Here is a 24,658-nt window from a genome sequence, read left to right as displayed (position 1 = left end):
GCCTTAGCTTGATTGCTGCAAAATATAATGCCAAACACAACTTCTCCACAGAACTATACCTAGTTTCTGCTTCATTTATCTTTCTACTTAGGTAATATACAGCCTGTTCATAATCCTCCTCGTTATCCTGTGACAACAAACACCCAATTGACTGTTCTCCTGTTGAAATATACAATTTCAGAGGTTTCCCCTTACATGGTGGCATCAGAACTGGGGGCTTGGACAAATAATCCTTTATTGAATCAAATGCCCTTTGATGTTCATTTTCCTATTTAAACTCCCTATCAGAGTTCAACTTCAACAAGGGAGAAAAAACCAAAGTCTTTCCTGCCAAATTGGCAATGAATCTTCTCAGAAAATTTATTTGCCCAATAAAACTTTGTAACTCCTTATTAGATGGGGGTTGGGCTACCTTAATAGCCTTAGCCTTATTTGTGTCCACCTCTATTCCCTTCTGATGGACCAAAAAGCCCAAGAAATTACTAGCATAAACCCCAAAAGCACACTTCAAGAGGTTCATCTTCAGTTGATAAGGTCTCATCCTTTGAAACACCTGTCGAAGGTGATCCAAATGCTCATCAAACTCATCTGACTTTATTGCCACATCATCAATATAAACCTCTAAAAACCTCCCAATCATAATTATCGAACCGGGATTCGAATAATGAATCGTAAAGATTCGGTCACTTTTTCTAAATTATGTAGAAAAATACATCTACATACTTATATGTTAAATATATCTTATGAATATGAAATATTTAGAATTAAATCAATGAAAATGTTGTTTTGAATGATGATCGCGTAATTTAATAGGTAAGAAATTAACAAAGATACCTATCTAAGATGACCATATTACCTTTTTCTTTTTTTAGATATTTTTTGTCAACCATTCTTAATAAAGGCAGTAACCAAATAGACAAACTATCAATTTTCAAAGTAACAATAATTAACAATGATATTGATATTGACATTTGAACAATAAGTATGCACACTTTTCCAAGTAACGGTGACCAAATAATAAGAAAGAATTATTTAGGATCTTTTATTTTAAAGTCTAAAATATTTTAAAAGGTATAATTGACCTCACTCATCTAATATTCAATTATATTCAATTTAATAAAATAGCAATGATAATTCATGGTGTAAGTTACTTTAATCTTAAATATCTTTAGAGGATATATTATGATTTTTTAGAGGAAAAAAATAAAAAAAAAATAATAAAAAAAGGTTAAAATCATGTTGGGTTGGACTGAATTTGATTGGATCCTATTAAAAAGTTCATGGTCCCTAAAACAACAACAAATCATGTATAATTGGTTATTTTGGTATTAAACAATATTAGAAGTTGTGTAATTGAATTATTTCATTTTCACTAAAAAGATGGAGAAAAAGAGTCGAAAATATGTCGGATATAATAATTTCAAGAATTGCATGAATCATAAAAAGTTAATCGAATCGTGAATTATGCCGCGAATCGTAAGATTCTAATAATAGAGCTCCCAATCAAATCATGAAAAATAAAGTTCATAGCCCTTTGATAAGTAACTCCTGCATTCTTAAGCCTAAAAGGCATCAATACCCACTCAAAAGTCCCTAGAGCCCCTGGGCATCTAAATGCAATCTTATGAACATTATCTCAATTAAGAAAGATTTGATTATACCTAGCATGTCCATTCATGAATGATAAAATCTTATGCCTTGCAGTTGATTCTACCAGTAAATCTGCAACTGACAGAGGATACTCATCCTTAGGTGTGGCCATATTCAAATTTCTAAAGTCAATACACACCCTAATTTTGCCATTCTTCTTTAGGACTGGAACTATATTTGACAGCCACTCCACATACTTTGTTGTCCTAATAAAACCAGCTTTTAAAAGCCTTTCAATTTCATCCTTCACGATGAGAGTGACTTCATTTGTCATCCTCCTAGGACGTTGTTTATGTGGCATATGATTTAGCTTAATTGGGAGTTTTTGTTCAACCAAAGACCTATTTAAGCCAGACATTTTATTATAACTCCAAGCAAAACAATTAGAATAATCCGAAATCAAGCTAACTAACTTGATTTTACATTCATTAGATAAGCTAGTATTTACATAAATAGGCCTCTTACAAGCCTCATCTCCTATATTAAACTCCTCCAAAGGATCTTGCACATCAGCCTTGATGTCATCACGCTTTGCAGAATTTACCTTCAAACTTTCAAACTGCACCTGTTTATAATCCAGAGGGCTATCATCTACAACACATTCTGTCCAAAAACAATGGGGCAACATACCACCTAACCTCCTTTCTAAAAAGAAATAAAAATAGTCTAATAAAATTACTTCTAATTATAGTTGAATCAAACTCACTTTCACTCTTCTTCAACTTCATTAGTAATGTCTTCAATCGGCACTTCATCCACAGGCTTGGTCTGCAAGACACTTGGCCTGGCCACTTACTGGCTCATTTGTCGAAATCCTTCCTCCACAAACTTCTGAAACTGGTCATAAGTTAGACCAATTCCCCTTAATCTCAACTCTTCATTTTCCAACACAACAGGGCTGAACTCCTTAGCGTATAGCATAGCCTCCACATTATGAATGTCAGCTTTGAAAGGGTTTGCCTTTGCCCAGAAAACCTCCATGCCTTGCCATTCTTGATCCTCTACTGTCAAGAAAATCAAAGCCTGATGAAGGACACACAACTATTAGAATGAATCCTCTCCCTTCCAAGTAACAGGTTGTAGTTTGAAGTGGAATATATCACAAAGAATGTTGCTCCCATCACGCCGTCTCCTACGTGTAATTGCAATGCAATCACTCCCCTTTTGTTAGATGACTATCCTAAAAAATCACTCGAACACATCAAAAGGAATTAAACACCTACCGACTTACCAATCACATTCAAAATTCTTGTTACCAAAATGTTCACAATGGCTCCATTGTCAATCAAAACCTTGGTTAAAGGGCAACCATTCAGGTGAGCAGTAACATGCAAAGGTTTCAAATGGCTCATTACTTCAGTCTTGGGTGACTGAAGTACCACCTTCTCACTACTACCAGTTTTTGCCACTTGTATGGACTTGCCAGCTTCCTCCTTGGATTTACTCACCTCTGTCATCGTCACAGCAAACTCTGATAAATCCTCTACATCACCCTCTAACTGTACTAATTGCCCAGGCTTTGCTTCAAACTTCTTGGGTAAAGCCAAAATCATGTTGCAATCAGGGTTTGCATGTAAGGACCCAAACTTGATTGCAGCCAGCTTTTCACCAAAGTCCCCAGAACTTTCAGACTTTGTATCCTCCTTGCTGTCGATAGGAGCTTCTAATTTTCTTGCCACTACTGCATTCTCATCAACCATTATCTCATCTTACCTAGTTTCCCTTATCAGAAAGGAGAGCCTTAGATATCTCCTCCAATTGCCTCCTAAGAAGTATATTTTTGGGTGTTTTTTCAACCACCTTCTCTGTCTTACTTGACTCACTAGCCTCTTCCTTCTTTTTTTCCCTTACCCAAGTTAAATTATTTTGATCATCCTTCTTTGGGTTGTCACCCTCCTTTGTTGAAAACATGGCATGATACTTCCTCTGCTCTCTTCTAATCTGAGTCCTAGCTGGGCCCATAGGTTTCCATCCTGACAAAGGAAATTTTGGATGTAACACGCCTTGCCAACCAACATGTGTAGGAACTGGTGGCTTTACCATCCTTGGCTGAGCTGGGGGGGAAGCTTGTGGAAACCTTACCCCTTAGCCATGAAACTAACTTGGCCTGAATGGACTCACCCCACTCATCCCAGCCATAAACCTCTAACCTTGGGCAACAAATGGCCTTGACATAAATACTGGCCTCTGAACATGACTATGGCCTCTGATTCCTCAATTGCCTCACTTTAATTCTAACCCCTTCTGCACTATGGAGAGAAGGGTAAACAGGTTCCCATTTAAATAGAAATGGACCATCCTTCTTACCATATGATCTGTCGACAGGTCCAAAAACTCCAGGATCCTGCCCATCATACAATTACTTCTTGCAATTGAAAATTTGAAAATCACCTCCACCTAAGGTATTGAACCTTAAGCCATGATCTCTCACACTCTCCTCAAACTTATCAGCCAAAATTGCTTGTAACTTTTCCTTCTCAGTTCCATACCTTGAACAAACAAAATTGTCCTCTTCTATCACCTTCTTTCCTTTCTCTTGTTTCTCTATATGGATTTTCTCCAAGTCAGCTAGCAACACACTTAGATTTGGGGCCTTCCTCTTGATGCTAGTTGCGCTCATGAATTGGTGCCATCTCTTGAAAAGAATTACTGTCTACTGCCATAACTCCTTTCTCTTTCTTTACATACTTGAGCAACCCTTTTGTATTAAATCATGCACACAATTTCTAAAAGTCATGCAATTGTTGCTAGAATGTCTAAAAATGTTATGCCATTTACAATATTCTTTTCCTACTTTGTTTTGTTCTTTTGGTATTACATGTCCAGGGACAATGTTAAAAACTTGTTAGCCAACAATTCATCGAAAATGACATAAGCTTTAGACAAATCAAAAGAATACTGCCTAAATGTGATGTTTGTATTTCTTTTAGTTGGCTGAGTTGTTGGCATATTCACTGGTTTGTCTACTTTCCTCAAAGTCCCACAAATCACTGGTGTTTTGTCAACCACTTGTGCCATATCTACATCAATTTCTGCTTCCAAGTCAACCTCTTGGAAATAAGTGCCATATGAATTTGCATTTCTATGCCTTTCCTCCCTAAGTACTGACTCATATCTGGTTGCTCTAAATGACAACTCAAACGAGTCCCTAAATTCCATTGCTTCAAATTTCTTCCTCAACTCAAATTCTAACCCATTTTGGGTCATTCTCACAATCTCAACTTCAGGCATATACGTTCTACACCTATTCTTTGCCCTTTTAAACCTATCAATGAACTGTTCTGCCCTCTCAGAAAACTTTTGCCTTAATTCAGATAAATCAACTAGAGTTACTTCAAGTTATGTTCTATAAAAATTGGGCATGAAACTGATTTTCCATATCCATCCAGGTATGAACTGAATTAGTAGGAAGGTTAATAAACCATGTAAAAGTAGTCCTAGAGAAAGAGTGTGGAAATAACCTCATTTTGAGAATATCATTGTTCCCTATTTCCCCACACTGTAAGTTAAACCTTCCTATTTGTTCAATTGTTGACTGGTTTTTCTCAGAATGAAACAAGGAAAACTCAGGCACTCTATAATTCCTAGGGAAAGGTTTCTCATCTACCCACTGAGGGTAAGAATTCCTAAACCTAGGCCTTTCAGGCCTTCTTATCCCTCGGCCATAAAGGTCTTGAACAATTTGTATAATTTGGTCCCTTTGAATATTATCATTTTGCCCCCTATAACCATAGTTGTTTTCAAAAGGTTCTTGCCTGTCAAAATTTAAAGGAGGTCTTGGTCCCCTCGGCCTTGGACCATTGCCATATGGATCATAATACATTTCAGGTCTGTGCACTTCAGGATATGCACCAACATTTCCAAAATTATTGACCCTTTGATTTCCATAACCCATATTAGGAACCTCTCCAAACCAAACATCTTGGTTTTTGAAACCTTGACCATAATTTTCAAAAACCACATTAGTTCTTGGCTTCATGTTTGGATAATTATTGAATTTTGTTTTAAACAAATTTCTGTTTTCTACACCCTTTTGGCCATAAAGTGGATTAGAAAAAACATTAGACCCAGACTGCCCCCCAGGCCAATTTCCTTGAGTTTTAAAATTCGGAGTTTAAAATACCTCTTGCATTCTTTCCTCAACAGTTGGGTCCCCATAGAAGGACATTGGTTCACCAACAGTCTTGTTAAAACCTATCACCTACTTCACCCACTAAACCTAACCCACTACACCACTACCACCTCACCTACTCCACTAAACCTAACCCACTACACCACTACCACCTCACCTACTCCACTAAACCCACTACACCACTACCACCTCCACTTCACCTACTCCACCTACCACCTACTACCACCTACTCTTCTATATATAGGAATCATTGTAGCATTCAATAATTCAACAATTACAAACATCAATCAATAATACAATTCTCTTTTTCTCTTTATACATTAAATTTCTACATGGTATCAGAGCAAGGTTAAGCACTTAGTATTTTTCGCTTCACCGGCGGGCGGCAACCTCGCCTTGGCCGTCCGCCGGACCTCAACCTAATCTGCTAAAATTTTTCTACACATACCTTGAAATTTCCTTTCTGAGTGCACTACTGTTCAGTCGCCGGAGACCACCACCGCTTGCACGTCGATGTCCCTTTGCCAAAGCTCCGTCGCGACACCGGCCTTCCTTGCGTCTGGTTTCAATCCCCTGCTATTCCAAGCCACAAAATAGGGCACGACTTTTGAGGGCTCGATATCTATATCCATGTATATCTTTTGGGCAGTCTATATACACACTCATACAGTGTCTTCTACACCGGTAACATGGTACAAGGGCCCAACCCTTCTTGATGCCCTCGACATGATTACAGAGCCCAAGAGGCCATCAGACAAGCCTCTTCGTCTCCCACTTCAGGATGTCTACAAGATTGGCGGTATTGGTAATTTGGCCCACTTTTTTGATTAACACCAGCATATAGTTTCAAAGAGATAACTATATTATATAATTTTTTTCTATTTTAAAATATTTTTCCACCGTCCAAACCTTTTTTTTATCTTATATATATAAAAAATTGGATGGAACTCACATGGCTGCTACTTTTTCTTTTTCTTCTTTCCACAGCCCAACTTTTCCTTGAACCTCAATTTTTTATTATTAAAAATTTAAAAAATAAAAAAAATAAATAAATAAAAAAAAAATTCATTCCATCTAATTTTTCTGCTCAGTCTTGTACCTTCAAGCCATTCGGATTTGCACAATACACTCATTTTATTTCTATCGGGATTTCGCCCTGATCACAATTTTACACCAAAAAAAAAAAAAAAAAAAAAAAAAACAACAACAACAACAACAACAAACCCAAACAACCACATCCACAGGCGGGATTTTTCTTCTCTACTCTGCCGCCGGTCTCTTCTTCTTGCCTCCGTCCTGAGCGGCCCTTGCCGGTGCTGCCTCCGTGTTTTCCACGCCGCCCAGCACGTTCACTCCCCCATACTCCTCCACTGCAGCATATGGCGGACCTCCAAATCGGAACATCACGGTGGCCTTCCGCTTCAGCTCCTTATTTTCCGCCTTTAGCACACTTAACTCTGCTCGCGCATCCTTATACATGCGTTGGAGCAGAGCCAGTTGGGCGTTTAACTGCTGCACCTCATTTGTCCTACTCTGCAGCCGGTTAGACAAATTTGTAACCGCAGTCATGGTTTCCACACATGACTTCAATGTATACTGATTGGCCTCCACATCCGACTGCACTGCCATTCTTTGCTCTACCGACCGCATCGGAAAGTTCAACGGAGCAAAACCAGAGGTGTTTGGTTGAGGTTCACGGGCCTCCGCACCAGTTATCTCTCTTGTTGACTCGTTGAGGTCGGGAAAGAGAGTGAGCAGACCACGGGAAGATGAGGCCATGTTCTGGGTAGCTGAACGGGAAGAAGAGGCCATGTTTTTTGGGTTGCTGAGTGTTTCCGAGAAGGGTTGGATACAGAGTATTTACAGATTGTTTCAGAATGACAAATTCAGAGGTTTCAGTCTGGTTTGGTTTCCTCCGCCTCCGCATTGGTTTATATTGACACTGACGACGCGGCCGACACGCCGCTCTGTCGCTCACGTGCCTCGCCGCGTCTCCGGCTCACCTTTTGATGGCTCGACGCTTTCTGTCGGGCACGACTTTTGATGAAGTGGGCGCGCCTTTTGAGGGCGCAACTTTTGATGGCACGCCTTTTTATGGATTGGGCACGCCTTTTGATGGCACGCCTTTTTGAAAAATTAGGCACACCTTTTGAGGGTGCGACTTTTTAAGGGTCCGACAAGACTCTGTAAACTGTCCCGACATTAATTCCGGTTAGCTCCTTCATGGGTCCGACAAGACTCTGTAAACTGTCCCGACATTGATTCCGGTTAGCTCCTTCATGGGTCCGACAAGACTCTGTAAACTGTCCCTACATTGATTCTGGTTAGCTCCTTTATGGATCCGACAAGACTCTGTAAACTGTCCCGACATTGATTCCGGTTAGTTTCTACAAGGGTCCAGCAAGACTCCGTAAACTGTCTTCTACAACGGTCCGACATGACCCCATAAACTGTCTTCTACATTGGTCCGACACGAGCCAGTGTCTTCTACATCGGTCTTCTACAACGGTCTGACACGACCATACAGTGTCTCCTATCCTCTTTTATTTTTTATGTATTTTCTTGTTTTGTTACTCTCTCCAAACTCAAGTTGGTTAGTTCCTATCCCCCTTGAGTTTGCGGGGGGCTGTTAAAACCTATCACCTACTTCACCCACTAAACCTAACCCACTACACCACTACCACCTCACCTACTCCACTAAACCTAACCCACTACACCACTACCACCTCACCTACTCCACTAAACCCACTACACCACTACCACCTCCACTTCACCTACTCCACCTACCACCTACTACCACCTACTCTTCTATATATAGGAATCATTGTAGCATTCAATAATTCAACAATTACAAACATCAATCAATAATACAATTCTCTTTTTCGTTTTGCTGAGAGAGATAGTCCGTAACACTCTGTTGTCTGAGAGAGATTTCTGAGAGAGATACTCTGTAATAGTCCGTAACTCTCTTTTTCTCTTTATACATTAAATTTCTACAAGTCTATTGTGGCATAGCAGTTGGTGGCAAACCAGTTGATGGCATCAAGTTACCGCCTGCCTTTGAAGACATCTTTTGTGCCCTTACCTCACTTTGACGGGAATACTCCATCAATGGAACCTTCAACACACTCCTTACTTCCCCAAAAAGGATTTGATTCTCTTCCGGTGACTAGTTCGCCAAAGCCTCCCTTATCTGAGCCACCAAGACTCCTGTGGGGATTTTAGCATGGCCACTTGCCTGGCCTTGTGTGCTTAATGCTTGGCCACTCATCTGGCCTTTTGGAGCCACTACCTAGCTCATATGTTGAATACTGCCACCATCAGCCAAGACCAAATCCTGGTCTACTTTCTCTTTCTCAAACTCAACAGGCCTCTTCTCCAAATGCTTATCAACCTGTTTCTTTGCCTTCACTATTGTTCCAAATTATGCTAGAATGTCCCACCGGGCGTGCCAAAAATTGTTAGTAAAAATTAAACACAGTAATTTCAGAATGAAACTACTGAAGTTCACTCAGTTACAAACCGTAAATTATAGAAGAAACTACTTCTAAGTTACAATAAACTACTCCTAAGTCTAAAAGCTATGTCTTGTCAAGTTGTTGATGATCCTCATCTCTCTGCAAATCTCTAGCTTTATAGCTGTCCCCATTTCTCTAGCCCACGACCCCATGATACTCCAAGTCTGCTACTGCTGCTGCTGCTGCATAACTGCTGCAACTGCCCCTCTTATTTCCAAAGACTCAAGCTCCATTAAGTCTTCAATTTTGCCTGTCGAATGGCTCCCCCTACATGATGCCACGTATCCATCATCATTTTTAGCCCTCCTCCAACAGAGAGAAACACCCACTTTGTGCATGACTCATCTTGCAAGTTGCCCATTAAACCCATGACCATCTGCCAATAACTGCTCCACTATCTGAGCCACCCCACACATAGGATCCAACTTTCATTGGTGACATTTGTCCTCTGATTTATGCAAGATCCCCATTTTGACCCTGCCACATGCCATTACCTGACTGGTCCACCTATCGACAAAATCCAACGAAAATGGGTGCAAACAACAGGTTAGATTGGTTATGTGGAATGAGAGATTGGAAGCGTGTTTGCTCATGGGTTAAGTGGAGTATTTCATTCCCAGTGTTCTATGATTGACACACATTTATGAAGTTCAAAAAACAAAAATGGAATTGTGTAATTAGTCCCAGGACTAGCGATGCTTTGCGAAATAATGCTAGGCTATTGAGATAGAATTTGTTTATAATATGAGCAAGCTGACATGTGGATGTTGAGCAGGATGAGTGCCAAAAAAAGAAGGTTCAAGTTACAATTGAACACACGCGGAGAGACTCTGCAACGAAGACCAATATGGTGATGGGTTGAGAATGGGAATAACAAGGGGTTGCGTGGCCTGATTGTGGTGTTTTGTTGGCACGAGAAAATAGAAAATAATTAATTATGTTTTGAATAAAGTGTAAAGTGGTGATTTAATCAAATATTTTTCATGACCATCATCAAATACAGTAGCATCATTAACGGATCTTTACTGGCATGGACCAAATTGCTGTGAAATTTAAAATTTAAGGTAGTTCGGTGTAATTTTTCCAAAAACTATGGGGCTAGCTGTAATATTCCCAAGTGTTAAAACCTATCACCTACTTCACCCACTTAAACCTACTCCACTAAACCTAACTCACTACACCACTACCACCTCACCTACTCCACTAAACCTAACCCACTACACCACTACCACCTCCACTTCACCTACTCCTTACCTACTACACACTCACCCTCTTCTATATATAAGAATCATGAATCATTGTAATATCAATATACAACAATCATAATACATACAATTTATTCTCTCTGTATTTCTCTCTTTATACATCAACTCTAATATGGTATCAGAGCTAGGTTAAGAACCTATTCATTCTGCTTCACCGGCGGGCGGCAGCCTCGCCTTGGCCGCCCGCCGGACCTCTACCTATTCCATCTTTAAACAGTATTTTCGCTACATGTAGATTTCCATCTCTAAACAGTACACTTGCTGCACATGCTCCTCCATTTACTCCCTGACTAAGAAATTCCTTCTCAGTGTCCAAATAGCCACGATGTATGGCTGCTTCTAACTGATCTTCTTCGTCTCTGACAAATTCAAGGGCTTTCACAATGTTCTTTCCCAGATTTTCAGCAACATAATCTGCTACCTTCTCATCTATTGGCCTCTACGCCTCGCCGGAAAACCAGCTCCACCGCAAGTGCTCCAAACCGCCTGCGGAACTCCGGCATACACCTCCCCGGCAGTCCTCCGTTGCCGCGGCTTCGACGACGCAAAGGCCGACGCCTGGTCTTGCGGTGTCATCCTCTTCCTCTTGCAGCAAACTCCTTGCCCATGGCAGGGCACTTTTCTCTCCCCCTTTGATCCAATCCGAGTCTCTCTCTTCTCTCTCTCTACAATGGCGAATTTGCACCATCAATATCTGAGAAAACCATTACTTGTTTGACAAGGTTGGATCATAACAGGGCCCTTGGTCAAGTCTCAGAGAGATTAACTGTTCCGGTATCTGGTGTGAAAAATGTTATTATTTGGGGAAATCATTCATCAACCCAGTATCCTGATGTTAACCATGCTACTGTTAAGACACCAGCTGGAGAGAAGCCTGTGCGTGTGCTTGTTGCTAATAATGAATGGTTGAATGGAGAATTCATAACGACTGTACAACAACGTGGTGCTGCTATCATCAAGGCTAGAAAGCTCTCTAGTGCGTTATCTGCTGCTAGCTCTGCTTGTGATCACATACGTGATTGGGTCCTTGGAACTCTGGAGGGCACTTGGGTTTCTATGGGTGTATACTCTGATGGCTCATACAACGTGCCAGCTGGGCTTATTTAAATATATTTTTAAAATTTTTCCATTCTAAAATATTCTCCACCCAACACCATCATCACATTTTCCACCGCCCAAACATTCTTTATCTTATATATATATATATATATATATATATATATATATATATATTTTTCTTTTTCTTCTTTCCACCGCCCAACCTTTTATCTTTTATTATAAAAAAAAAAAAAAAAAAGCAACCTTCTATTCATTCCATCTCCTTTTTCTGCTCCGTCTTGTACCTTCAAGCCATTCGGATTTGCACAAAAAACTCATTTTATTCATATCGGGACTTCGCCCTGATCACAATTTTACACACAACCACCAAACAAACAACCAAAAACCCAAACAACCACATCCACAGGCGGGATTTTCTTCTCTACTCTGCTGTCAGTCTTTTCTTCTTGCCTCCGTCCTGGGCGGTCCTTGACGGTGTTGCCTCCGTGTTTCCCACTCCACTAGGCACGATCACTACTCTCTGCTCCTCCACTACAGCATATGGCGGCCCTCCAAATCGGAACATAACGGTAGCCTTCCGCTTCAGCTCCTTATTTTCCGCCTTTAGCACACTTATCTCTGCTCGCGCATCCTTATACATGCGCTGGAGCAGAGCCAGTTGGGCGTTTAGCTGCTGCACCTCATTTGTTCTACTTTGCAGCCGGTGCGACAAGTTTGTGACCGCAGTCATGGTTTCCACACATGACTTCAATGTATACTGATTGGCCTCGATATCCGTTTGCACTGCCATTTTTTGCTCCACCGACCGCATCGGAAAGTTCAACGGAGCAAAACCAGAGGTGTTTGGTTGAGGTTCACGGGCCACCGCACCTGTTATCTCTCCTGTTGACTCGTTGAGGTCGGGAAAAAGAGTGAGCAGACCACGGGACGAAGAGGCCATATTCTGGGTAGCTGAACGGGAAGACGAGACCATGTTATGGGTTGCTGAGTGTTTCAGAGAAAGGTTGGTTACAGAATGGCAACAGAGTGTTCCAGAATCTCTTTCTCAGAAACGGAAGAGTTTTTTCAAAGGATTTTCGGCGGTTTCAGACTGGTTTGCACAGCCTCCGCCTCAACCTTGGTTATATAGCCGAGGCCGACACGCCACTCTGTCGCTCACGTGCCTCGCCGCATCTCCGGCTCACCTTTTGATGGCTCGACGCTTTCTGTCAGGCACGCCTTTTGATGAAGTGGGCGCGCCTTTTGAGGGCGCGACTTTTGAGGGCTCACTATATATATCCATATATATATATATTTGGGCAGCCTATATACACCATCATACAGTGTATTTTTTAAGGGTCCGACAAGACTCTGTAAACTGTCCCGACATTGATTCCGGTTAGCTCCTTCAAGGGTCCGACAAGACTCTGTAAACTGTCCCGACATTGATTCCGGTTAGCTCCTTCATGGGTCCGACAAGACTCTGTAAACTGTCTCGACATTGATTTCGGTTAGTTTCTACAAGGGTCCAGCAAGACTCCATAAACTGTCACAACAACTATCACAACATTGTCTGCTACAACGGTCCGACATGACCCCATAAACTGTCTTCTACATCGGTCTGACACAACCATCCAGTGTCCTCTACACCGTTATGACACCACCATACAGTGTCTTCACCATCGGTCTGACACGACCATACAGTGTCTCCTATCCTCTTTTCTTTTATGTATTCGTCTATTTTCTTGTTTTGTTACTCTCTCCAAACTCAAGTTGGCTAGTTCCTATCACCCTTGAGTTTGCGGGGGGCTGTTAAAACCTATCACCTACTTCACCCACTTAAACCTACTCCACTAAACCTAACTCACTACACCACTACCACCTCACCTACTCCACTAAACCTAACCCACTACACCACTACCACCTCCACTTCACCTACTCCTTACCTACTACACACTCACCCTCTTCTATATATAAGAATCATGAATCATTGTAATATCAATATACAACAATCATAATACATACAATTTATTCTCTCTGTATTTCTCTCTTTATACATCAACTCTAATACCAAGCCTCAAGGGAAATTAGTATAATTTATCCCAAATAAAAATTGGGAAAATAAGGTCTTAGAATTCTGGAAGTATGTAGCTTTTGAAAGATGTTTGAAGGAACTGGCAGGCAATTGGTTTGTTTTATACTAATTTATGCATTTTGTCTTTTCTTTGACATCTGCAACTAATTTAGAAAGTGGTTATTCACATTTGCAGAGTCCATGCATTCTCCTTTATCGAAAACCAAACCGGGTATCCAACAACAACCATTGGATGATAACATCGTAACAAAAACTGAACCAAGTCACAAGGAGCCCGATGAAAATGGCATGGTTAAATCTGCTCATCAAGTTGTTGCTGAAACGCCGGAGAGTGCTGTTGCAGTCCCGTCTGGTGATAGTTTGTTTTCGAAGGTTGAATTGTTGCATCCAAATGGAAAGATACAACCAGAGATCAAGAAAGAGATGTAGTTAGTACAAAAGTTATCAACTTACCTCTGAAATGCATAGGTATGATTTTTAGCTGTTCTTGATTCTGTCATGGTATAGTCTTGTGTCTGATGTTAGAACTGTTAGTTGAAGTCCTAACGCAACTCAACGAGCTTTTGTCCCAATTATTTGGGTCAGCTAAATTACAACTGACTTATTGTATTGTCCATCATTAATATATATTTATGGTTCATTTAAATCATTTCTCTCAGCTTCATCTATCTTGTCCTGGTGTGTTGTGCAAGTGCAATACATTTTTTATTTGCCTTTGTATGTTTTAAGATGGCACACGTTTGATTCTCAGACCTTGTAGTGGCAAGAGCCTCGTGTACTGCCTGCCTTCTTTATGTTTTGAGATCTCATCTCGGGACAAATAAATGATGTTTATTGTTGAAGGAATTAATCCGTATGAATTTAGTGGAATTATAGAGTAAGGATAGGAGCAAAATTACTTACTTCTTGTAGGGAAGAAGAAAAATGCCGTCTGAATTTAGTGTTCTTATTACTTTTTTCTTGTCGAGTACTGTCATACAAATAGAAAATGAGAGAGAGAGAGAGAGAGAGAGAGAGAGAGAGAGAGAGAGAGAGAGAGAGAGTACCCTTTCAATGAGGTCCATTTTATGAAATGCATGTCATTGTGCATTTCACATGTCAAGTCTACAATTGATTAACTATTGACAAATGGTTAGAGTTAAATATTTGAATACTATTTCATGGGGTCTTTTCTCAATATAAGCCTTTTTTACATTGTATTTCCAAAATTAGGCCAACTTCTGACGGAATGCCAAAACTAAGCTAAAGCGCCATTACTATTTGCGCTTTTACTGTTAGGAGCGCAAAAGTAGATGAACAGGAAAATCGCTATTACAAATAGCGACTTTGATTAAGAAGTCGCTGTTACAGATAGCGCTTCTAGGGTTAATTTTTTTCCCAAGGAAAACGCTGTTAAGAACAGCGCTTTTTACACACAATTTTTTTGCCAACAAAGCTAAAAAAACGCTGTTAAGAACAGCGCTTTTAACCCAAATCCATTTTCCCCAGAAAACGCTATTACGAATAGCGATTTTAACATGAATAAACGCTATTACAAATAGCGATTTGAACATAATTTTTTTTTTTCGCCCAGCGTTTTTAACATAAACTTTGTTGGAATAAAACGCTATTTTCAAGATAAAACAAAAGAAAAAAACATAAAACATATTTTAAAAAATATATTTACACTGTATATTTTAGTACTTGGCTTTACTAAAGCTATTATCATGTTAAAATATGTTTTTTTTTCTTTTGTTTTTGTTTTTGTTTAGAATGTGTAATTCATAAATTTTACATAATATGAAAAAAAACCTCTTTTCATATATTAATTTTACATACTATTTTTCATATATATAATTTCAAAATCATATTCATGTAGATATTATTAAGCCAATCATGTTCATTTATTTGGCTTTACTGAAGCCGTTGTCATGTTACATTTTTCATTTTTTCTTTTGTCTTTGTTTTGATTTAGAAAATGTAATTAAAATTTTTTTTTCGTCTTCACTAAAGTTGTTTTCATTTAAATTTTTTTTTTTGCTTATTGTTTTGTGTTTGTTTTGGGTTAGAAGGTCATAATGTAATTAATAATTTTTTTTTTCGCTTTACTAAAGTCGTTTTCATGTAAAAAAAAATTTTCTTTTGTCTTTGTTTTGGGTTGGAAGGTGTTATTTAGAAAATTATTTTGGCTTTACGAAAGTCGTTTTCATTTAAACATACATATATATTTATTCTTTTGTTTTGGGTTAGAAGGTGGGAATGTAATTCAGAAAATCAGTTTAGTAAACGAGTTTAGTAAAACCGTTTTGTACCCGTTTTCATTTATAAAATTTATTTTTTTGTATCGTCTTTGTTATGGGTTAGAATGTGATATGCATGCTCTACAGTTTGAAGCACACCCACACACTGTGCAACTCGACGAGCAACTACGAAGGGTGAGACGCAAAGACCACCGCGGAGTAGGCCAAGAAGACAAAGGCCACAGCGAGAGCTCCTAAAATAAATTTTCTCAACATTTTTGTAATAATACTTAATACATAATATACGAAGTCAGTACTTTACAAAATACTCATACGGGCATGAAAACAACATAACTGAAGTTGCAAATGTAATAGTTTTCAGTTACATAGGTAGTACAGACATAATTCTCCCACAAAAATACATTATGGACACCATGAACTGAACACACATTACATACATCCTGGACACTCTTAACTGAACACACAATACATAAACATAACAGTTAGATAGACAAACACCTAATTTATGACCTAATATTGCATATTAATAGCCGTAACATTTGACAGACACAATACATAAACATAAACTTAAACATAAACATAACATAACATAACAGTTATACTTACTCTAACACAGACATTACATATTAATGCAAGTTGTTATATTGCCGAAGTGTAGACATTAACACCTAATTCGTGCTTAAATCGGCAGGTGGCTCAGAGTCTGAACAATCCGAAAGCTCAACCTCAGAGACAAGTTCAGGATCCTCCATGATAGCCTTGATAGCCGCAACATTTGGTTCTGTTTTGTTCTTCTGGGCATCCTTCTTAAGTATGAGTAGCTGCATATCGCGGGCCAATCTACGACCCATTTGAGAAATCTCACGTTGTAGTGTTTGACATAGTCAATCAACATTATCAGGATCTTCCTTTTGGATCTCAACAGAACGTGCTTTTGGCACCTTCAGTCGTCTTTCCCGACATAATCTTTCATTTTGCACTCACTCTATAAATAGTGCGGGCCACTTAAGAAGTCTAGCCTTTGCATAACCATATCCTGTTTGATTTTCTGATGGATCCTCCACCAAACCACATGGATCTCGATAGTACTTGGGCATGACAAAATGTCGCTTCCCAAACCTATCATGATAAGCACAAGAGGCATCCAAGAAAGGAAATGGTGTTTCATCTTCAGCATCGCCACTTCCTCTTTCCCCTCCTCGTCGTGAACTTTCACCCCTTTGCAAGTTCCTACCACCTCTGCAACTCCCACTCCCTCCTATGAACCATGTAGCCATGCTAATTTTTTAAAACAAATGAATGATAATTTCGTAGGGGGAAATGAGTTGTAAGGTTGTGTCTTCACCTTTACTCGTTTATATAGTTGATTATGAACGGATAAATGAGAATCCCACATATATGCATGCTGACTGTAAGGTAAATGCATGCTGACTGTAAGGTAAATCAGTGGATTCACTGTTGCCATGTGACTTTCTGAGTTGAGAATCCCACATATATCAATACGAGATGAGTTGTCACTGTAACAAAAAAGTCGAGCAAAAAATGGAGAAAACCAAAGCATGTGCACCAAGTCACATGACTTCACAATCCATCTGCATATACGAACAAAATAAGGGCATGCTGACTGTAAGGTAATTCAGTGAATTCACTGTTGCCATGTGACTTTCTAAGTTGAGAATCCCACATATATCAATAACAGATGAGTTGTCACTGTAATAAAAAAAATCGAGCAAAAAATCGAGAAAACCAAAGCCTGTGCACCAATTCACATGACTTGACCATCCATCTGCATATAAGGACAAAATAAAGGCATGCTGTTTGTAAGGTAAATCAGTGAATTCACTGTTGCCATGTGACTTTCTGAGTTGAGAATCCCATATATATCAATAACAGATGAGTCGTCATTGTAATACAAAAAATCGAGAAAACCAAAGCATGTGCACCAAGTCAGATGACTTGACAATCTATCTGCATATAAGGACAAAATAAAAGCATGCTGACTGTAAGGTAAATCAGTGAATTCATTGTTGCCATGTGACTTTCTAAGTTGAGAATCCCACATATATCAATAACAGATGAGTTGTCACTGTAATAAAAAAAATCGAGCAAAAAATCGAGAAAACCAAAGCCTCTGCACCAAGTCACATGACTTCACAATCCATCTGCATATACAGACAAAATAAAGGCATGCTGACAGTAAGGTAAATCAGTGAATTCACTGTTGCCATGTGACTTTCTGAGTTGAGAATCCCACATATGTAAATAAGAGATGAGTTCTCACTGTAATAAACAAATCAATAAAACCAAAGACTGTGCACCAGGTCACATGACTTCACAATCTATCTGCATATACTGACAAGTCTCTCCACGATTTAACTACTCAATGTGTGAAAAAATGAAGCTTATGAAGCTTACGACCCGCTATTTGTATTTCATTGAAAAGTATGACTATTTGAATTGTTCTTGTCATTTGGGAAGCTATTCACCAACCTACCTGTTATGTTTTATGTGTTGTTGAAGGCGGTAGTTCGATTCACCGAGTTTAGTTTTTTGTCAACCCCTCATTCATTACCAGAGTCATCATTTTTGCTGGACTTTCAAGAATTAGAAGGTGACTCTTTCTTCTTTTCCGATGGAGATTGAAATTCGTTGTAATTTCATCCCTATTTCAACAGCCCCAGTTAAGGGAACCTTTTCTCCGAGTTGCCTGATCTATGTTATGTGTTTTAAGTATTCACATAATTGAACATACATTAATCCATTCATTAATCCAGAACATTCATTAACAAATTGCAATTCAATAAAGAAAGTCATGAACTCATAAATGTGTACTTATAAATGTAGTTATTTCATAAACTTCAGGTTCATAACAAAAATACTTGAAATACATCCGTACGTTAGACCAACAACAACATTGTCTTACACTCCAGTAACGAACATATGAAAGATAACGGTGTTTGATTTCTTATTCCTCATCTGACATGTAGTAGTCAGAGAGATATTTTTCATTGTTTAAGACATTATTTCGCTCAACCATTGTCAAATCTCTGTTGCTTGCTTCTGTCATTTCAGTGGCTAGCTGAAGCATGAAATGTCGACATCTCCGCATCAACATCCTGTTGTTCTCCTTCTTAATTCTGCTAATTGCTTTTTCATAGTCACTCACATTTCGTCTAGCCATGGTCAATGAACGACGATGAGGTACCGGTGCCCCAAAGTTACGTAGATCATTATACAATCCTTCTTGCTCCGTTACCCTGAACGCCCATTCTGCTCGGATACCAGCATAATAATCCTTCGGACTCGAGTACTTTTCGCTCTTGTAGTCATACATAAATGGAGGTAGCAGCCACACTTTCGGATTTATTTGCCGGCGTGAACTTCCTACACTTCTTGAAGACATTGTTAATAAAATTAAAAAAAATAATAATAATAGTAATTGTATATATATTACTATTGTTATGACTTCAACAAACATCATACTGGGGTATTTATAGACATCATAATGGTGCTAGGGCACTATGGAATAAGTGATACACGTGATATTATTTGATGTTATTCATTTCATGTAATTTTGATTACCCGTGACTTTGTGTACCTGTGATGTAGTCACGGACGTGGTTGTAAGATAAAATCATAATTGTAGGCCATAGAATCACAATGCAATCCCTTCATATTCGAGCAGTGCGTTGTCAAATAAAACAAAATGCAGTGAGTTGTCACATCGCCACATGAAACTATTTTGTCATGCTTACTTTTGTAATACAATAAGTAGTCACTTGGAATTGACGATTTCAGTACGTATAGGTGTTTTCGAGAAATTATAAATGAAATCGAAAAATGAAATTTTCTTTGTATTAAAGTAATATTGTTCATAAACTATCATTGTTTTTCTCACCAACATAATAAAATGGTCACCTGCTAGGTAAACACGATTGGAACTTTGGTGCCTATATTTTATCTTATTTTCAGTTAATGAACTTCACAGTCATCCGATTTTTATTGTCATTACACAACCGTCCATCATATTTTTTTACCAACATAATAGCATTTTCTGCTTCTTTTCACAGTCGTAATAATGTGACTTAGATGAATTCTGAAATGTGCGGAAAAAACAAAGCATGTAAGTTGCACTGCAGAAGTCACATGCATCACGTAATGTCAAGAAAAAAGTCACAACGTATACAAGCATGGCAAAGTCAGAAAGTCACATGCATTACTGCATCACTGCATAAAGTGACATGCAGCATTGCATCACTGCACAAAGTCACATGCAGTGATGCAGTGATGCACAAAGTCACACGCATCACTGTATCATTGCACAAAGTCAGATGCATCCCTGCATCGCTGCACAAAGTCACATACCTCCTACCTACTGTGCCCATTGGAATTATGCACAAAGTCATAGGCATCACTGCATCTGCGGCACAATAGCCGATGCTACAGGCCGTTGATTCGTTCATGACTGCACAAAGTTGAGTCCTGACAGCCGAATGCACTGGATAAGGTCAGTGGCATGCATGTGATCGAACAGGAAATTGCATACATACAGCTACCATGTGTATATATGGTATAAATATCGTAGCATACCACAACAAAAGTTTTACAGCTATTTCTAGCGATATCATCATGACATATACGGTGGTTGATCTATATTCAGCAATGGGTCGCTATTGGGTTGCAGATGGAGATGAATTTCAATACCCATTAAATCCAAATTTGCGTTACTCACGTGCCACCGTCAATACCATGAGAGCTGAGTGGGAATTTCGCAAAACTCGAGCAAACGTTCTCGTTGAGCTATGCCGTGAAGTTAATCTTAAATTTCCTCGCCGGTTAGCCATGCGTATGCCAACTGACACTCCACAGTTGTTGCAAAGGGCATTGCATCGTATCCGCGACGAGGTTAATCACATGACCCAACGTTTGCAAAGGTCCGGACTAATGAAGACCGCAAATGAGCGTACCGAAGATGGGTTAATGGATGATGCACACCAGTACTACGCCTGGAGCATGGATGTTATGTATGAATCTGATATTGAGATGTCAGATGATGATGATAATGAATAAAATTGTTTGGATGAACGCCCAGGGCATTTCTGTAATGCATGCAATTTGTAATGCTTATCCATGACTTATCAATGAAGCGAGATATTTCAATTATTTTTAGCCTTGAACAAACATATTTTTTATAGCTTCTTTACACGTTTTGTTCAAACCAAACGCATTTGTAATTTATGTTCTCGTAAATTACGGATAATGAGAGAGGGGTAGAGATGTGAAACAGATTTGTGTGATTCATCAATATAAATAAGAATAAAAAATTGTGAAATTATAATTGCGAATAAATAAGTATGACACTTACATCAGCTGTACAAGTTTGACACATACAAACAAAAAAAAGAAAAAAAAAAAAACCTATATAGTCCATATCGCAACCGCTAATGCCCTAACCTGCCCCCAGTCCCACAACCCCGACTGTGGATCTCCCTCCTCGGTCTCCTACGGTAGACTCTCTGAATATCTGGCACTCTCTCCCCTGCATGCGGCCCTCCACTGACTGCCTGTGGAGCCTGTGAGTGTGAGTGTGACCCCCCCTCTCCTGCATCTGATGCCCCTGATCTTGTCTGTGCCTGTAGATCAGATACTGCTGTGAGCTGTGAAACTCCCACTCCCTCGTCTGGTGCAACTGTATCACGATCTGCAGCTGGACCCCGACCTCTGCCTTTGCCCGCACCCCGACCTCGGCCGCGACGTCCCCCACGACCATAACCTCTCCCTCGCGCTCTGGGGGGGGCTCAATATGGGCCTCATCATCAATGTGGGAGATGTCAGTGAGAACTGCATCATGTGTACTCCTGGGCGCGGTCGAAGTAGTCCCCATAAAAGTAGGTGGTAACTGGGTGGGTGGGGTAGCAACATCATGCATGAACCGGGGCGCGGTCGAAGTACTCCTCAGAAAAGTAGGCTGTAACTAGGTGGGTGGGGTAATAACATCATGCATGAAGCGGGGCGGTGACCAATCAGGGTCAGGGTCAGGGTCAGCATGCTGGGTAAGATGTACGTGTGGGGAATATGGAGAAATGTATGGGGTATCATGTGGTGGGGTGACTGAAGTCGAAGGACCTGCTGTGGCTGGCGCTGAACTGGGAGGCACTGACGTGGACGGGACTGATGTGTCTGGAGCAGCTGCTGCACTGTGTACACCGTAGTCCCCAAAATGCAGACGATCTACCCGATGGGCATGCTGGATCCCCTCGTACAATAACTCTCTGATCTCTACAAGGGCTTGCAGACCAAGCTGTCCATCACGTCTGAAAATAGCGTCCTCAACCAAGCGATATGACCTCCCAGCTCGAACCACCTGGAAAAAAAATCAGATATATTAGGCTATAGTTGACTGAAAATAATCAATTATGATATTAACAATTATCGGAGATATAGTACAATACTCACCAATGCCTCGAGAGAAGGCCCAACTCCCTGACATCCGGCCTCGGACAGGTGGCTCGGATTACCGACAAGTAGGTGTGTATGTCGCCGACACCACAACATGTAAGGGTCGGGAGAGGGGAGGACCCCATCGCTCCAGTCAGCCTGTACAATAGTGTCGCGACGGGCATCCCACAACTGTATGTATCGCATATGATGCTGACTCCAGTCAGTGCTGGCTCGGCCACGTCTATCCGTCGCATGCAACCGCCACTCGGTGTCACACCGATCCGGCACGGCCTGGACCCGACCAAACTGTCGAAGGACGCGATCAGGGAGATGCCACTCAACCACGTCAAAACAAATGAGTGGTACTCTCGCCATCCATATATCCTCACCTAGGCGGCAGTAGTCTGGGAGCGTCTGGAGGACATCAGCATAAGGCTGCCAGATAAACTACAATAACGACAAGTCTATTAAAAATCGCTCATAAACATATACAGTCCATATGACAATTAAAATTTAGGTATTTAAATTTGATACCTCGCCGTCTATCATCCGGTCAAGCTGGTCTCTATACACGACCACTACGTGGGTCGATACGACCTCGTGGCTCATGTCAACCCTCCACCGGCTACCTCGAGGTCCGGTCGGCATCTGCATGTCTCCCGGCCCAATGGGAACCTCACCAAAAGCAACTAGTTGCCGCCTAGACGGGGCAATGCGAATCAATCTCTCCCGCGCCCAAATCTGCAATAGTTTGAACGCAATTACAATACTGATATATGCCATACAATATGAATTGACATGTAATAAAATTCTTACTAACCTGTAGCAAGACAAGGGGTCCTCCGATCTGAGTCACACCCACCTGAGTGGCTCGACATAACATCCTATACAAGCATGCCAAAGCCGCGGCGCCCCAGCTGTACTGGCCGATGACGTCAATGTCTCTCAACAGTGGCAAATACATCAGCTTGAGCAGGTTTTGTGACTTATCAGGGAGAAGTACCCCCCCAATAAGCCACAGAATATATGCTCGCGCATGCTGCTATACTAACTCATCTGCAGCATGATCTGGAAAATCGCCCTGAAAATGCTCCGACAGCCACCTCACCCTCACTCTACTTGCCTGTAAGTCTGCAGGTGTAGGTGCTACTCCCAATAGCTCAGCACATAGCGCTATCCACTGCTCCGTCGTCAATGATGGGTCAAGTCCAGTAACTGCTCGCCCATCAATCCGTAGACCGTATAGGACAGATACGTCCTGCAATGTGACGGTGGCCTCACCGGTCGGGAAATGAAATGTATGAGTCTCTGTGCGCCATCTCTCGACGAGAGCAGTAATGAGTGGGTGGTCTAGTCTGATATGGCCTATACGATATACACCATAGAATCCCGCGCGTAGTAGACACTGCAAGACTCTATGTTCCAATGGACGATCCCACAGGCCGGAATCTCCCCGTCGGCATGCCACCACGGTGCGTGACTGGTCCTGCATAACAGAATGAGTATTTTAAATTATAGCATTATCAAGGAAATCAAAAACAAAATGCAGTGTATTTTCATTGTACGCGTAAAGTCCAACAAACGTTATTGCATACTGGGTCCTCCCATATAATGTCAGCCCGATGTGGATGACTCAAAAGGGGGACCTCATCAGGTAGATGTGCCATGAAGCCTGTACAGTTGAAAAACAAATACATTTTGAAAAACTGTATTGGTGAGCATGTAATTTAACTATATCAATTAAGCTCAAATTATTATGTACATGACGACTTGGAAAATAAATGTGGTCGATTATTTTAAAAGTATAAATTTGTGTGCCATTAATATGGAAGCAATTAACTAAAATCAGAATTTTGCATATTATGTGCCATTAAATATGATAAGCAATTCAACATAACCTATCGTTAGCTATGCTTCGGACTAATATAAAAATCTTTTACAAAGTCATTTTACGATCTCAGTTACATAAGCTTAATAATGACCAATAACATGTGGATAGTTTTTGTATGTCAATATTTACAAACAAAATGGAATGATCATTTTTTTTTCAAAACTTCATTATTGATTTTGGCATATTTGACATAACCTCATTATTGATTTTGACATATTTGACAAAATTCGTTACATTTATAGCATATTCGACAACTTCATTATTAATTTTGTAATTTTTGTTTTGCAATAAAGTATAAAATTTGTAAATTACGTACATGTAATTCATAAATTCTAAATGTACAAAATGCTTGAATCAGTCGAAATATTAAAATCTTAAAATGAAAGAA

The 24,658-nt window shown here is 40.1% G+C and overlaps 1 protein-coding gene across 1 annotated transcript in view; it reads left to right on the top strand.

Moving 5' to 3' along the window:
* LOC114313518 (uncharacterized) overlaps nt 1–14,000 on the top strand; it is a 34,793-nt gene extending 20,793 nt beyond the window's left edge. The window contains exon 4 of the mRNA XM_082894785.1: nt 13,874–14,000. The gene's annotated coding sequence lies outside the window, so the exon portion shown is untranslated. The remainder of the gene's footprint in view (nt 1–13,873) is intronic.
* Nucleotides 14,001–24,658: the final 10,658 nt, after the last annotated feature.

This window comes from Camellia sinensis, chromosome 11, assembly GCF_055761805.1.
Source record: "Camellia sinensis isolate YWXY chromosome 11, ASM5576180v1, whole genome shotgun sequence".
Classification (NCBI taxonomy): Eukaryota; Viridiplantae; Streptophyta; class Magnoliopsida; order Ericales; family Theaceae; genus Camellia; species Camellia sinensis.
Note: the sequence above shows the minus strand (reverse complement) of the source record. Positions and strands in the feature narration are given on the sequence as shown.